Raw genomic sequence first — 13,164 nt, forward strand, 5'->3', positions numbered from 1 at the left:
TTCGAAGTTCCGAAGTGTACTAGAATAAATAAAATGTCAACAAAACACTGTACTGTACTTGCGGTAAGACATCCACAATTCCTGAAATCTATCATCCATGGTCTCGGGCCTGCTGAGGAGCACTGCAGTCCTGGGTCCTTGGATAAACCACGTAAATCTGCCCATTATGCCACACACAAACAGACTCTGACTGCAGGCAGATTGATGAGACTAGATCCAATGGGCAGGGCTTACACATTAGTGAGAAATCAACAGGCCCAATCCTTTCTCTAACAGAAATGGTCTGCAGTTTTGACCTGTCGTGGAAGTTCACTTGTGTGGTCAGCTACTCACATGTCACAGACACCATATTGATGAAATGAGACCAACAAGATTTTTCCAGTTTTTTTTTTCCCAAATTTCCCTGATATTTCCATGACACACTTGAAATTCCCTGATATTCCCCACTTTCGAGAACTTGGGGCAACCATGTATACAGAAGATTTTAATTCCCCAAAGAAGTTGTAATATTCAAATACTAAATATGTTAATAATTCTACAATTGTTGGATGTCAGCAATATTGGCCAATAATAAGGTATGTATGTCTGACAATTGTTTCTGAAAATGGGAGTGACATGAACTTTCTACCAAAAGATTGGAACCATTTGTTGCCCCATTGACATATTATAATTTGTTGCTAGGAAGGTGGCGAGATCTTTCACTTAATTTGTACAGAATTGTACAGATATGTCATAAGGCCAAGTTGTCTGTCCTGGAAATTACATACAATTTTCTACAGTGAAACAATATTGGAAAACTGAATCCAATATTTTAGACTTTTTCATTTTCTATTTCATTGTTAGTTCACTGAGCAACTGAATAGGTTTTGTTTGTTTATTGACTTTATGCACAAAGAAAGCATCCTGTATTGGCCCAGATGTGCCAGAAACAATAAGAAGTGTATAATTTCTGTTTGTAAGGCATAAGGGGATAGTCATGCAGTCTGGACACAGAGATAATCAACCTCATAACTGTCCGTCATTCATCCTCAGATGAAAATGAACTAAGCAAATCAAATATCATCGAACATGCAACAAGATCATGGTTTTCTTTGGGCTCCAGAGGAAATACAACTTTTATCACCAAGTCCCTAAATCTCAATAATGTGAAAAGGAAAGTTGCTACTCACCATATAGCAGAGATGCTGAGTCCCAGATAGGCATGACCAAAAAAACTGTCACAAATACTAGCTTTCAGCCAGAAAGGCCTTCATCAGAATTAGCTGTCAAACACACACACATACACACTCATGCAAACGCAGCTCACTCACACGTGACTGCAGTCTCAGGCAACTGAGGCCACATTGCGAGCAGTAGCACCGGTGCATGATGAGAGTGGCGACAGGGTGGGGGTAAGGAGGAGGCTGGGGTGGGGAGGGAGAGGGATAGTAGGGTAGGCATGGTGGACAGTAATATGCTGTTGGGGAGTGTGGAGGGATGAGGTGGAAAGAGGGAAGGGCAGCTATGTGCAGACAGGAGGCTAGACAGAGGGAGCAGAGAGGTGGGGAGGGGAGAGACACTGGAAAAGGAGAGAAGTAAGAAGGCTGAGTGCAATGGAGGTATGAGGGCTTTGTAATGCTGGAATAGGAAAAGAAAAGGGGCTGGATGGGAGAGGACAATGACTAACGAAGGTTGAGGCCAGGAGGGTTATGGGAACATAGGATATATTGCAGGTAAAGTTCCCACCCATTAAATTCCGAAAAGCTGGTGTTGATGGGAAGGATCCATAAGGCACAGGCAGTCATTGAAGTGAAGGATGCAATATTTGGAAGTGTGCTCAGCTACAGAGAGATCCACTAGTTCCTGGCCACAGTTTGTTGGTGGCCATTCATGTGGGCCAACAGCTTGTTGAAGGTCATACCCATATAGAATGCAGCAGAGAGGTTGCAGCTTAGCATGTAGATTACATAACTAGTTTCACAGGTAGCCCTGCCTTTGATGGGACAGGTGATGTTTGTGGCTGGACTGGAGTAGGTGATGTTTGTGGCTGGACTGGAGTAGGTAGTGGTGGGAGGATGAATGGGACAGGTCTTGCATCTAGGTCTATTACAGGGGTATAAGACATGAGGTAAGATGTTGGGAGCAGGGGTTGTGTGGGGATGGAAAAGTCTATTGTTTAGGTTTGGTGGACAGCGGAATACCATTGTGGGAGGGGTGGGAAGGATAGTGGGCTGGACATTTCTCATTTCAGGGTATGACGAGAGGTAGTCAAAACCCTGGCAAAGAATGTAATTCAGTTGCTCCAGTCCTGGGTGGTACTGAGTTACAAGGGGAATGCTCATCTGTGGCTGGATGGTGAGACTTTGTGAGGTAATGGGAGACTGGAATGATAAGGCATGGGAAATTTATTTTTGTACTAGCTTGGGAGGACAACTACGGTTAGTGAAGGCTTTAGTGAAACCCTCAGTGTGTTCTGAGAGGAACCACTCATCACTGCAGATGTGATGACACAGGTGGCTAGTCTGTATGGAAGAGCTTTTGGTATGGAATGTGTGGCAGCTGTCAAACAGTAAGTATTGTTTATGGTTAGTGGGTTTGATATGGACGGAGGTACTGATGTAGCCATCCTTGAGCCGGAGGTCAACATCTAGGAATGTGGATTGTTGGATTGAGTAGGATCAGCTGAAGCAAATGGAGGAGAAGTTGTTGAGGTTCTGCAGGAATGTGAAAAGAGTGTCCACACCCTCCATCCAGATCGGAAAGATGTCATCAATGAATCTGAATCCGGTGAGGGGTTTAGGATTCTGGGTATTTAGGAAGGTTCCCTCTAGATATCCAAAGAATAGGTTAGCATTCGATGGTGCCTTGTGGGTGCCCATAGTCATACCATGGATTTGGTTGTAGGTAATGCCTTTAAAGGAGTACTAATTGTGGGTGCAGATATAGTTGGTCGCCGCAGGAAGGAGGTAGTTAGTCTGGAATCTGTCGGGCATTGGGAAAGTTAGTCTTCAATAGCAGTAAGGCCATGGGCATTAGGGATGTTGGTGTAAAGGGAGTCCTACCCAAGGGCCACACTTTTAGCCCCACTCCAAAATACAATCATGCAGGACTTGTTAAAGACCTTCTCTCCTTCTCCCAGTCCCTACAGTGGAAGCACTTCTTCGCCACCGACCCTAACAATCAGACTCAACCAAAGACTAATATTGAACCCTGCCTAACTTTGTTCACTCCTCCATCCAACCATAATCCACCCCCACTGCCCCCAAATGATCCCCTGTTAACTTTACAGAATTTCTTAACGTAGAACCTCGAGTCACCATCATTCCCCAGAACCCTCAACATGCAAACTAACCGTACATCTGCAGGAAAAAATGCAGTCCACCACTGTTGTTTTGAATCACAATGATTAGCTGGTGGAAGGACTGTGCCAGTTGTCAGATACTTCCACCTACAAACCTTGCCACAGTGACCCCATTTCACAAATCCAACAGGATCTCGAGTCACTCCTAAAATCCTTAGGCCCATCCCAGCACATCTCCCTGAAGTCCATTTCTCTACTCACCCCTACCACTCCCACCTTCTACATGCTTCCTAAACTCAATAAACCCAACCATCCAGGACACCCCTATGTGGCCAGTTACTGTGCCTCCTTTGAGGGAATCTCTCTTCTCATAGACCAACACCTTCAACCTATCATCCGGAACCTACCCTGCTATATCAAAGATACCAACCATTTCCTCCACCAACTCTCCGAGGTTCCTGTCCCTTTACCATGTGGTGCCCTGCTCGTCACTATTGATGCCACCTCTCTTTACACTAACATCCCTAATGCCCATGGCCTTACTGCTATTGAACATTATCTTTCCGAATGCCCGACAGATTCCAAGCCAACAACCTCCTTCCTAGTCTGCATGACCAACTACATCCTCACCCAGAATTACTTCTCCTATGAAGGCATTACCTACAACCAAATCCTGTTATGGGTACCCACATGGCACCATCCTATACCAACCTATTCATGGACCATCTAGAGGAAACTTTCCTAAAAATCCAAAATCCTAAACCCCTCACCGGGTTCAGATTCACTGATGAAATCTTTGCGATCTGGATCGAGTGTGCGAACACCCTATCCACATTCCTGCAGAACCTCAACAACTTCTCCTCCATTTGCTTCAGCTGGTCCTACTCAACCCAACAAGCCACCTTCCTAGATGTTGACCTCCAGCTCAAAGATGGCTACATCAGTTCCTCCGTCCATATCAAACCTACTAACCATCAACAATACCTACACTTTAACAGGTGCCACCCACTTCATACCAAAAGCTCTTACATACAGCCTAGCCACCCGTGGTCGTCACATCTGCAGTGATGAGTGGTCCCTCTCAAAACATACTGAGGATCTCACTGAAGCCTTCACTAACCATAGTTGTCCCAACGTTGTTCAAAAACAAATCTCCCATGCCTTATCTTTCCTGTCTCCCACCACCTCACAAAGTCTCACCTCCGGCCGCAGAGGAGCATCCCCTTGTAACTCAGTACCACCCGGGACTGGAACAACTGAATTACATTCTTGGCCAGGGTTCTGACTACCTCTTGTCATGGCCTGAAATGAGAAATGTCCAGCCCACTATCCTTCCCACCCCTCCCACAATGGTATTCCGCTGTCCACCAAACCTAAACAATAGACTTTTTCATCCCTACACAACCCCTGCTCCCAACATCTTACCTAATGGCTTATAACCCTGTAATAAACCTACTCCAGTCCAGGCACAAACATCACCTATTCCATCAAAGGCAGGGCTACCTGTGAAACTAGTCATGTAATCTATATGCTAAGCTGCTTGCAGCCTGGAAAGAAAATCTTGTGTAAGAACCACCTAGCTGCCACAGTGGTGGTGGTAGTGAAGGGGAAAATGGTTTGTAATACCTGACAACTTTAGGCTGTGCTGCATGACTGACATGTCATGTGGATAGTATCAGGGATACACAAACAGGTGAGCACAGCTCAGTAGAGATAGGGGGCAGGAGTGAGGATAGTGAGAGGGGGGAGGAAGATATTGACAAAGAAAGGGGCGTAGAGATGGGGAGGCAGGGAGGATAGGAAGACACTGACGAAATAGAGGGGAAAGGGGAGGAGAGGGCGGGAGAGTGAGTGAGTGAGTGAGTTACTGGTATTGAACACTATCTATCCCAATGCCCAACAGATTCCAAACCAACTGCCTCCTTCCTAGAGGGAGAGAGAGAGGGTGGGGAGGGAACGAAGAGATAGACAGAGAGGGGAGAAGGACATTCGAGAGGGGAAAAGGACATTGCCAGAGTTGGGAGAGGAGATAAACAGTAAGAGGGGGAGGGAAGAGAGGAGGAGGAGGAGGAGGAGGAGGAGGAGGAGGAGGAGGAGATGGACAGAGAGATGGAAGGGGAGGAGATGGACAGAGAGAGGTGAAGGTGGAAATTGATAGAGGGAGGTAGAGGAGTAGATGGAAAGAGGGAGGTGGAGGGAAAATGGACAGAGGCAGGTGGAGGAGGAGATGGACAGAGGGAGATGGGGGAGGAGATGGACAGAGGGAGTTGGAGAAGGAGATAGATAAGGGGGGAGGAAGATATGGGCTGACAGTGGGGCAAGAGGAGAGGTGTAGCAGGCAGGTAAAAGATGGAGAGTAGTTGGCAGGTGGAAGAGGAAGAGGGGGAAGAGCAGATGAACAGAAGGGGGTAGGACGGAAAAGAATGTGTGAGGGGGGAGGAGGAGATGTAAAGAGGGAGTGGGGAGAGGAAGTGTGAGAGGCAGATGGCAGATGGAGAGGAGTAGTAGGTTGGTGGGAAAGGGAGAGAGGAGGGGAGGGGGAGATGGGCAGAAAGAGGGTAGGAGGGACAGAATGCACAGAGGAGGATATGGACAGAGAGGAGGAGGAGGAGGAGGAGGAGGAGGAGGAATGAGATAGGGAGAGGTGGAGGAGAAGAAGGAGATAGGGAGAGGTGGAGGAGGAGAAGGAGATAGGGAGAGGTGGAGGAGGAGGAGGAGAAGGAGATAGGGAAAGGTGGAGGAGAAGAAGGAGATAGACACAGTGAAGGAGAAAGAGGAGACGGACAGAGAAAAGGAGGAGGAGGAGGAGGAGGAGGAGGAGGAGGAGGAGGAGGAGGGGGGGGGAGGGGAGGGGGAGGACGTGGGGGAGGGGGAGGGAGAGGGAGAGGGGGAGGGAGAGGGAGAGGGGGAGGGCGAGGGGTAGGGGGAGGGGGAGGGGAGGGTGAGGGAGGGTGAGGGGGAGGGGGAGGGGAGGGGGAGGGGAAGGGGGGAGGGGGACAAGGAGCGGGAGGGGGAGGGGGAGGGGAAGGGGAGCGGGAGGGGGAGGGGGAGGGGAAGGGGGAGGGGGAAGGGGAGCGGGAGGAAGAAGGGGAGAGGGAGGGCGAGAGGGAGGGGGAGAGGGATGGGGAGAGGGAGGGGGAGAGGGAGAGGGAGGGGGAGAGGGAGAGGGAGAGGGGGAGGGAGAGGGAGAGGGAGAGGGAGAGGGAGAGGGGGAGGGGGAGGGAGAGGGAGAGGGAGAGGGAGAGGGAGAGGGAGAGGGAGAGGGAGAGGGAGGGGGGAGGGGGAGGGGGAGGGGGAGGGGGGAGGGGGAGGGGGAGGGGGAGGGGGAGAGGGAGGGGGAGGGGGAGAGGGAGGGGGAGGGGGAGGGGAGAGGGAGGGGAGGGGAGAGGAGGGGGAGGAGGAGGGGGAGGGGAGAGAGAGGCGAGGTGGTGGGGAGGGGGAGGCGGAGGAGGAGGGGCAGGGAGAGGGGGAGGAGAACAGAGAAGAGAGGAGGGGGGGAGGGGAGGGGAGGAGGAGGAGAACAGAGAAAGGGAGGAGGAGGGAGAGGAGGAGGAGAACAGAGAGAGGGAGGAGGAGGAGGAGACTGACTGTGAAAGGAGAGGTGTTGGACAGAGAGAGGGGGAAGGAGATGGAAAACTGTGAAGGTGGGAAGAAACGTACATAGAGGGAGGGGGGAGGAGACTGACAAGGAAAGGGGAGAAAGAGATGGGCAGCGAGAGGAGGAAATGGGCAAAGAGGTGGCAGGAGGGGATGGACGGAGGAAGGAGTGGAGGGGGAGGGGAGATGAACAGAGACGGGGAGTTAGGGGAGGAGGAGGAGCAGATAGACAGAGAGATGAGAAAGATGAAGATCGAACGAGAGAGACAAGGAGGAGATAATGTACAACATATGTTCAGTATATGTTAACGTGCCACAGCAATTCCTCTGCGACGTGCATGGCGTCGTCGCTGGCGGCGCAGTGTACCTGTGTATCGCAGCTTGAAGGCTATTGATATTGAACTTGCTGGTCAATTTAATAAGCAGCAGTTAATTGGAGGCCCCAATGTATTTCGTGGCCTGCATCTGAACTTTACCTGTGATGTACAGGCAGTGTTTAGAGGTAGTACTTGGCTCACACTAGCTGTTGTGTGGGGCAATCAAGCAGATTATGGTGGCCTTGAAGCTTTTCCAGATGCTAATATTCTGACTTGGAAGACATGGAGTATTTTGGAGACTACAGGACTGTTGGCCAAACAGCCTTATGGTACTCTAGTTCCAAGCATGCCATTTGTTTTGAGTACAAGAAAGAAGAAGAAATTAAACGCAGATGAGTACTTGTTTATATGGGCCAAAGTTGGTAATGGCAATTGTAAAATAAAGATTAATGGTGATTGTATGATATATTATAGACAGTAAAAATCCTTATCTCCTTTCCTTAATTCCTTTCTAAAAAAAAAAATAAAACATTGATATAGGTGGTTATGGGTCGCACCAGACCGCTCTAGAGATTTTTTTTTTTAAAAAGCCGGCCCTCCGGTTTGCTCGCTAGGAACAAGGTGAAGATGGAGTGATGGTAGCAAGACAGAAGATGAGGGAGAGGTCTATATTACATATAGACCCGACCAGAGGCTGGAAAATGTCCAAGATGATGATGATGATGATGATGATGGTATGTGATATCCAAGAATCCCTACAAGGCCTTGTCTTCTTATTTGTTGGACACTGTGGTGTCTTTACTATTAACTCTCTCAAAGCTACTCATTGTTTCTTCTGTATTTTTTTTACCTGTTTCAGACAATTGTTGCCTAATGCTACTGTTAAAACTTCTAACAATCTCTAGTTCTTTCAGGTTATCCAGGTCCCATCTACTTAATTTCATACCTAATTTTAATTTCTTCAGTTTTAATCTATAGTTCATAACCAATAAATTATGATCAGCATCTGCCTCTGCCCCTGGAAATGTTTTCCAGTTTAAAATTTGGTTATAAAATCTCTGTCTTACCATTATACAATCAATCTGAAGCCTTCCGGTGTCTCCATGTCTTTTCTACATGTAGAACTTTCTTATATTATTCTTAAACCAAAAGCTATCTGAATAATTTACTTTATCTTGTCATGCATTCTTTCAATCTCTTCGTCATCTGTGGAGCTAGTTAACGTATAAACTTTTACTACTATTGCATATATGTTGGCCTTGTGTCTATCTTGCCTATGATCATATGTCCACTATGGTGTTTATAGTAGCTTACCTGTATCTGAATTTTCTTGTTCATTATTAGACCCTCTCCTACATTACCCTTATTTGATATTGTGTTGATAACCCTATATTGGACTGACCAAAAGTCTTGTTCTTTCCCCCAGCACAATTCAGGAACTCCCACTTTATTCAAATTCTCCCTATCAATTTCCCCTTTCAAGTAATCTAAACTATCTACCAGTTAAAGAGATCTAATATAATTGGATAGATTAAAAAAAATTACTCACTACCAAGTGGTGCCAGGAGAACACACACAAAAGGTACTGAAATTTGCAAGCTTTCGGAGACAGTGACACCTTCTTCTGGCAGAAGGGCTGAAGGGGGAGGAAGAGGGGTGAGGGGAAAAAGACTGGTGAGGTTTAGGAAATGGGCAGGATTTGTAAAAGTCACCCAGAACCATGGGTCAGGGTGACCTACCACACGGGATGAAAAGGAAAGACTGATTGTTGGGGGCTGCATTGAATGACACTTCAAAACCTGACAACTTAAAAGTGGAAGATTGGGTAATATGCAAGACAGAGATTACTGACAAAGCATTGTGCATGAGTTAATAAGAGGGGAAAGCAAAGTGGATTTTATGTAGTAGTGGTGGAGGGCAAAAATAAACAGGTCAGAAAATAAAAGATATAGGAGATTTGGAAACTAGAAGGGAGTGAAGAAAAGAATAATAACTGAGTAGAAATGTTGAGACTTAAGAAATGAATATAAATTAAGGCCAGGTGGGCAGCAAAAACCAAGAACATGTTTAGACGCTAATTCCCACCTGCAGAGTGCTACGAAACAGGTGTCTGAGGGAAGAATCCGGATGGCACATGTAGTGAAACAGGCAGCAAGGTCAGGACTCTCATGCTGTAGAGCATGCTCTGCAAAAGGATATTGTGTGTTGCCAGCATACACCCTCTCCCTAAGCCCATTGATCCTAACTGGTACCAAGGTGGTATTCATACTAATGTAAAAGTCCGAACAGTGTTTACATAACAGCTGGTACTTGATGTGTCATTTCACAAGACATTCTCCATTTGACAGTATATGTTTTTGCCAGTCACAGGGTTAGTCGAGAGTAGTATGAGAGTGTACAGGACAAGTCCTATAGTGAGGACAGTCACTAGGGTAAGAGCTAAAGGATACGGAAATAGGTGCAAAAGGAGCATAGTGTCTGACAAAGATACTGTGGAGTTTGGCAGGGTGATAAAAAGCTGTTCTAGGTGTTGTGGACAAAATGTCAAAAATAATGGAAAACATTTTAGTGCACAATTTTAAGAAGGTGAAGAAGATGATTACAACATGCAAGATGAGGGCAACACTGAGTGATAGGGCATGTACTTTTAAGCTGTTTTTTGGAGAGATCAGTAGTGCCATAATTCAAAGTGATTGCTCGGGAAGTCTGCTTTTGGACGAGGCTTGTGGGGTAAAATGAAAATGCCAGGTGGCTAGGGCCTCCCAATGGGTAGACCGTTCGCCTGGTGCAAGTCTTTCAAGTTGACGCTACTTCGGTGACTTGCATGTCGATGGGGATGAAATGATGATGATAAGGACAACAAAACACCCAGTCCTTGAGTGGAGAAAATCTCTGACCCAGCCAGGAATCGAACCCGGGGTCATTAGGTGTGACATTCGGTCACACTGACCACTCAGCAACCAGGGGTGGACTGTGGGGTAATTATGTCCAGTGAATGCTGAGGTGAGAATGGGGTGTATTGCTGTTAAGAGTTTGCATTTGAACAAATATGTTTGCCTTGAATGCCAAGGCTGTTTGGGAGAGAACATTTGACCTGGAAAGACTGGTAACTGTCAAAATGTAAGTACTGTTGTTTGTTAGCAGGTTTAAGGTGAACAGAAGTGTGTAGCTGTCCCTCAGTGAGGATGAGGTCAAATATCAAGGTAAGTGGCACGGGATTTGGACTAGAACCATGTGAAATTTAATTGGGAGGGTATATTTAGAGATTCCAAGAATAGGACTATGTGAAATTTAACTGGATGAATGTGTTTGGAGATTACAAGAATAAATTCTTAATACATTCTCCCAGTTAAGTTTCACATGGTTCTACATGGTTCTCTTGTGAACTCCACGCCACTTTCCTTCATATTCGACCTCATCCTCTTCGAGGGTCAGCTACACACATCTGTTCATATTAAACCTGTTAACAAACTATAGTGGCTACCTTTTGACAGTTGCCATTCTGTCCATGTCAAACGTGTCCCTCCCCCCCCCCCCCCCCCCCCCCCCAGCTTTGGCATTTGTGGCAATGTATTTGTTAATGTGTGGTGTATTGCTGTAAAAAGTCTTTCTACAGCAACACACCACAATTCTCACCTCAGCATCCACTGGACATAATTACCCTACCAGCCTAGTTCAAAAGCAGATTTCCCACCCAAACACATCCAATCCAGGTAAGCTGAACCCTCCAAGAAACAATGTAGAAGAACATCTCTTGTCACTCAGCATTATCCTGGCCTCTAAAGTATTAATTGGCTACTTTGATGAGGCTATGACTTCCTAAAATCATAACTTGAAATGAGCCCCAGTCTGTCAGACATTTTGCCCACCACACTTGGAACAGCTTTTCGTCACCATTCCAATCTCCGCAATATCCTTGTCAGACTGTACACTCCTTCTGCACCTATTTCCCTACTCTATGACTCCTACCCCTGTGAGCATCCCCCTGTACCCTCCTACAATGACCTATACTAGTCCTGTAACTGGTGAAACACATACTACCAAAGGGAGAGTTACCTGTAAAATAGCACATCATGTGCCAGCTGTTAAATAGACACTGTTCATTGGTTGGGATGATGGGCATAGGCAGAGGGTGAATATTGACACATCCTGCAGAGCATGCTCTACAACATGACAGTTGTGACCATGCTGCCTGTTTCACCACATGTGCCACTGAGATTCTTCCCCCATTAAACAGTTTTTCAGAACTCTGCAGGTGGGAACTGGTGTTACAACATGTCTGTCTTTCTTGCGACCCACCTGATCTTAATTTGCATTAATTTCTTTGGTCTCAGCATTTGTTCTCAGTAAAGATTCCTTACTTCACATGCTTCTAGTATTGTATATATTCTACATCTTTTATTTTCTGACCTGTCTGTTTTTGTCTGCCCCCCACCTCTTCCACATATAATGCATTTAGCTTTTCACTTGGGCACAATGCTTTATCATTAATCTCCGTCTTACATAACACTCAATCTTACACCTTTAAGCTTTCAGATATTCAAATCTCAAGTGCATTCCACAACAATCAATCTTTCCTTCTCACCCCATCCGTTAGGTCTCCCCTGACCTAGGGTTCTGGGCAACTTTTCTTAATTCTCCTCATTACCTAAACTTCACCAGTCCTTTCCCTTCACCCCTTTCCTTCCCCTTTAACCCTTCTGCCAGAAGAAGGAGTCACTAGCTTCAAAAGCTTACAAATTTCAATTCTTTTATATGGGTGTTCTCCTGCTGCTACTTGGTGAGTAAATTTTTTTATCCATCCAATTACATTATATTTTCAGAAATTGATTATTTTCATTGATAGATTAAGAGATCTACAAATCCACACCCTGACTCATGTAATGCCAGTTTTGTTTTCCCTGTGACAACTACCTCTTGATAGTACATAAGAAATATAATAGTATCCAAAACACCTGACAATAAAATTCTGAAACACTGGATATATGTTTCAAAATAATTTAACAAAACCATTAAACCTCTTATACAACAATAAAATACTTAATAGAGTTTAGGGTTGTCATTTTTGGCCACATATTCTGGAAGCAACATGGTTGGCTATTTTGAGTTGATTTGGAAACACTAACAGAGATAGTGCATGGAGGTCTGGCAACAGTCTCCTACAGTTGGCCTCCCAAATGTGTTCCAGATTTCAAATCCAGAGATCTTATTACGCAGTGCATGCAGGGAATATCTTTATGTTAGAAAATTCATCTATCAGACCTGGTAGATGTGGTGGTGTGTTATTGTTCTCAAAGAGAAAGCCTGGACTAACTGCACCTCTCAAAAATACAACATGTGGTTGCATTATCTCAATCTCTGTACCAATGAGAATAACCAAAAACGAAAATGCAAAGCTCCAAACATTCATCCAGAATGATGCTCTGTCAACTCCTCCAAACTACCACTACCACACCACTCGAAATCAATTTTTTCCACAACATTCTCATGACTGAACCAGCTGTTGCCTTCCTCCATATGAGCATACACAGAGAACCATTCTTACACTGAAGTGAGACTCTTCTGTGACAAATGCATTTCTTCATTCTGTCACGGTCAGATCTCGATGTTTAAAACTTTGCACACTGCTAAAGACAGTACATGTATTGTTGGCCTGGCATATGATTCAGAGTTCCTCGGAAAACTGCAACTCTTGAAGCAGGTCCTACATCTGTTGACATTGCTGTATTTCTACCATACAGCTTTTGTTGATGAGTTGTTACTCTGAGTCAGTCTTTTTTTGGCTTATGAGGAACATTTCTGGGTTTTGGAACCATTGCTACAGCACTGAAATAGCACACTGTTGCACATTCCCAAGCAGATGAACTGGTATTCTGTGTCTGTTTAAGGGCATCCAAGGATCCTACCTGAGTAACAGGATACAAATTGCAAGTACGCGGCCTGTAAACTTTACAAAGAGGATCGATGGCT

At 45.7% G+C, this 13,164-nt stretch overlaps 1 protein-coding gene across 1 annotated transcript in view; it reads right to left on the reverse strand.

Moving 5' to 3' along the window:
- Window positions 1-13,164, reverse strand: part of LOC126326121 (DNA-directed RNA polymerase, mitochondrial) — a 272,901-nt gene that overhangs the window by 201,951 nt on the left and 57,786 nt on the right. The gene's annotated exons all lie outside the window — the stretch shown is intronic.

Source organism: Schistocerca gregaria, chromosome 2 (assembly GCF_023897955.1).
Source record: "Schistocerca gregaria isolate iqSchGreg1 chromosome 2, iqSchGreg1.2, whole genome shotgun sequence".
In the NCBI taxonomy this organism is placed as follows: Eukaryota; Metazoa; Arthropoda; class Insecta; order Orthoptera; family Acrididae; genus Schistocerca; species Schistocerca gregaria.